This window comes from Podarcis pityusensis (genome assembly GCF_964106645.2).
Source record: "Podarcis pityusensis genome assembly, chromosome: 2".
Taxonomy (NCBI): Eukaryota; Metazoa; Chordata; class Lepidosauria; order Squamata; family Lacertidae; genus Podarcis; species Podarcis pityusensis.
This window is the reverse complement of record NC_138029.1, coordinates 109,534,853-109,539,281: the sequence shown is the minus strand read 5'-3', so window position 1 is coordinate 109,539,281 and position 4,429 is coordinate 109,534,853.

Genomic DNA, 4,429 nt, shown 5'->3' with positions numbered 1-4,429 from the left:
CTGACTGATGGGGGAAATGGCAAGGTTTATTCCCTGTCTGCTCAAAACCCTTGAGGTTCAAGAATATTTGTGTCTCACCCATCTCACACACACAGCTATGTTCCTGATGGATCAGATCGCCCGCTACCAGGATCCCAGGCCAGAGAAATGTCCTCAGCAAAACAGAATAGTTGCTTATCCCCCAAGGAATGGGTCCCTTCTAATGGATTGTGTCCCTCGTCCTCAGGGGCACACCCTCCTTCTCTGAGACCCTCCTTCTTCTCCATGGCAGCAGGATGGCTATCATCCTGGGAGCGGGACACAGCTGTAACATCCCTAAAAGACTTTGTCCGCCAAACTCATGAACATCTGTTGAAGCTGGTGAGCATGGCTAACAGTGGCTACCAACCAGCTGCTATGTTCTGCCTCCAGTATGTTCTGAGAGCCAGTGTGGTGTAGTGGTTAAGAGTGGTAGACTCGTAATCTGGTGAACTGGGTTCGCGTCTCCGCTCCTCCACATGCAGCTGCTGGGTGACCTTGGGCTAGTCACACTTCTCTGAAGTCTCTCAGCCCCACTCACCTCACAGAGTGTTTGTTGTGGGGGAGGAAGGGAAAGGAGAATGTTAGCCGCTTTGAGACTCCTTAAAGGGAGTGAAAGGCGGGATATCAAATCCAAACTCTTCTTCTTCTTCTTCTCCACTGTCAGAGAGGCAGTAGGCCTCTGAATGCCAGTGACTGGCAATTACAAGTGGGCAGAGTGCTGTCGCTCTCATGTCCAGCTTGCAAGCCTCCCATAGGCAACTGGCCGGCCACTGTGAGAACAAGATGCTGTTCCAGATGGGCAACTGGCCTGATCCTGCAGGGGCTTGCATTATGTCCTTAACTTCTCCGCCTCTCTCAGCTTGACCAACTCATCCATTGGGCTGGATGGTTTATCTGATTGGAGACAGTCAGCAATGATCAGAGGAGGAATGACTGCCAGGAGGAGGAGGAGCACAAAGAGAAGATGAACCATGGTGCATCTGCAGTAGCACAACCGGACGCCTTCATTTGCCCCAGATGCAACAAAACATGTCTCTCCTGTATCAGTCTCAGCAGCTACAATAGGCACTATAATTCTCCAATCGTTTGACTTTTCCATTGTCTCCGGAGGCAGGCGGGTGCCAACCAATACCTGTACCATAAACAAATAAGTATGATATCTGTTCCCACTCACAGCCCTGCGATCCTTTCCCAGGCTCTCAGAGCTTGGGCTGCTTTGCATTTTTTTGGCTCCTGGGAAAGAGAAGGGCGACGTGAACTTCAGCAAGAAAGAAAAGGTGGAGCGCAGCTCTGGCGAGCGTCCAACTATTCCCCTTCCCAACAGAAAAATCCATTCTGTTGCATTCAAAACATACTATTGGCAGAACAAACAGCACACACCACTGCCAAAATAGCTCAGAGGAAACACGAGAATTTGACAAGAGAAAAGACCCAACCTTGGGTGGGGTTTGTTTGCCTGCTGTTGCTGTCAAATATTTCTAAAGTGGTGTTTGGTTTCAGGTGGCACAGTAGGCCTCGGTCACAGCTGTTTTCCTTTCTGGGCAAATCAGGTACATTTCTTTTTTTCTGCCCATGACTGAGACATCTTTATCGGGATCCACACACCTTGTACTCTGGCTTCCCTAACCAGGAATAACTGCCTCCCACCACCCGTGTTCTCCATGCCACAACCTCCAGCATTTCACAAACAAAAATAGGTACATACGCCCTTATTCTTGCAAACCAAGGATCCCTCAGTGGGCCCCGTGGGTCACCTCCCCCCACGATTGAGGGGGCCAGGGGCCACACAATGTCAGCATGCCATGCAAGCACATCTTGCAGGTTGCTTGCATGAAGTCAGCCTGCCCCGCTGCTGTTGGCCCCATGGCATGCTGACATGTTGTGTGGATTGTTACTTTTTGTGATATATTAATACCATATTGGCCCGAATATAAGTCGCACTCTTCCCCCCCCCCCCAAATTCCGACTGTGAGAAGTTAAAGTGCGGCTTATATTCGCAGCCTTACAAAATTTGGCTTTTACGATAACGCTGTAGGATTTTCTTCTACATTTGCCATTTACGGCTGTGAGTGCCTGTGGAATTTTAAGGGAGCGGCTTATATTTGGGTATTGTCTTTTTTCCTCCCCCCCCCCCCGAATTTTAAAGGTGAGGCTTATCTGTGGGTGTGGCTTATATTTGAGCCAATACGGTACATCATGAAAGCCTCTTTGCTGGCTTCTCGTGGTCCCTTCCAAATCTACATTTCTATGATTCTGGATTGACTTAACTCTGCAATAGTCCTGTCCCGGTTCCAAAGATCTTAAAAAGTCCAGAGTTATACTAGAAAAATGTGAAATTGCCTGGTTTATCAAAACTTTAAAATAGATGAGGTCAGCTGTAGCACGTGAAACATCAGGGTGTACATGATTCTCGGTGTTCATGTGCATGAATTTACCAGAGCTCTTTAGAACCATTCAGAGCTGGCCCTGCCATTCGGCAGAGTGAAGCGGACACCTCAGGCAGCAGATGCTGGCAGCAAAGGACTGAAGGTAAGGAGCTGGAAGGAAGAGCTGTCTGTTTCCCACAGCCTGCCTTGCGCTCCTTAATGTAGCCTGTGTGGTAGAAGATCTCACCCCATCGCTACCAGCAGGGGTGTACGAAGTGGGGGGCGGGTCGCCCCGGGTGCCACTCTGGGGTGTGTGTGACAAGATGGCCCCCTGCCTCCCCCCAGCTGTAGAGCAGCCGAGAGCATGCGCAGTCAGTATGGGCGCCACTTGCGCAGCTTCCATACGGGCTGCCGCTCTCTCGCGCCATCCAGACGGGCGTCCGTACAGGCTGCGTTTCGCACAGCAACCATACGGGCTGCTACGCATGTGCAGTCCATACTGGCTGTCGCATATGCACAGTCTATACAGGATGCCGCTCACATGGCGGCCTGTATGGTCGCCATGCAAGCGGCAGCCCATATTGATGTCCGTATGGATGGCGCACTCTACCTCTCTTTCAGATCAGAACCAGTGACGGAGGTGAATGTCCTGTGTGAGTGTCTGGAGGCAGTTGGAGGATGGATGGCGGCTAACAGATTGAGGTTGAATCCTGACAAGACAGAAGTACTGTTTTGGGGGGAAAGGAGGCGGGCGGGTGTGGAGGACTCCCTGGTCCTGAATGGGGTAACTGTGCCCCTGAAGGACCAGGTGCGCAGCCTGGAAGTCATTTTGGACTCACAGCTGTCCATGGAGGCGCAGGTCAATTCTGTGTCCAGAGCAGCTGTTTATCAGCTCCAACTGGTACGCAGGCTGAGACCCTACCTGCCCGCAGACTGTCTCACCAGAGTGATGCATGCTCTGGTTATCTCTTGCTTGGACTACTGCAATGCACTCTGTGTGGGGCTACCTTTGAAGGTGACCCAGAAACTACAACTAATCCAGAATGCGGCAGCTAGACTGGTGACTGGGAGCGGCTGCCGAGACCATATAACACCGGTCTTGAAAGACCTACACTGGCTCCCAGTACGTTTCCGAGCACAATTCAAAGTGTTGGTGCTGACCTTTAAAGCCCTAAACGGCCTCAGTCCAGTATACTTGAAGGAGCGTCTCCACCCCATCGTTCAGCCCAGATGCTGAGGTCCAGCGCCGAGGGCCTTCTGGCGGTTCCCTCACTATGAGAAGCCAAGTTACAGGGAACCAGGCAGAGCGCCTTCTCGGTAGTGGCACCCGCCCTGTGGAACGCCCTCCCACCAGATGTCAAAGAGAAAAATAACTACCAAACTTTTAGAAGACATCTGAAGGCAGCCTTGTTTAGGGAAGCATTTAATGTTTAATAGGTTATTGTATTTTAGTGCTCTGTTGGAAGCTGCCCAGAGTGGCTGGGGAAACCCAGCCAGATGGGCGGGGTATAAATAATAAATTATTATATATTATTATTATTATTATTATTACTTGGAGTTGCTATGGAGAATTGAACCTAGGACCTTCTGCATTCAAAGAAGATGCCCCACTGCTGACCTCTGTCCCTTGCCCCCAGATGCGGTGGAGAAGAGCACCACCTTGTCCTCTGCCTCAGGCAGCAAAATGTCTTCGGCTGGCCCGAGATCCATTCCTGCTTTGGGGCAGATCTGCCAAGCTGAAGGAAAGATGGGCATCAGGATCCCAGCCCTAGCACTGCAGATAAAACCCCAGCTGCACCTCCTCCCTTGCCCCCGCCAGCATTAACAGCTATGGCTTATCAGACGGCAGAATCTCCCCGAGAGCCAAAAACGAGCTCGTCTTCCATCCTAGAGGCAGTTCCTGCCACATCTTGGCAGAGAAAGCTGAGCTCGCCGCGGAGCGAAGAGGCTGGTTGTGCAAGAGTTGTTTACCTGCAGCTGGAGCTGGGAGGTGCTCCGCCCCAGACCTCCCCGGTGGCCCCACCCCTTCTATAAAGAGCCAA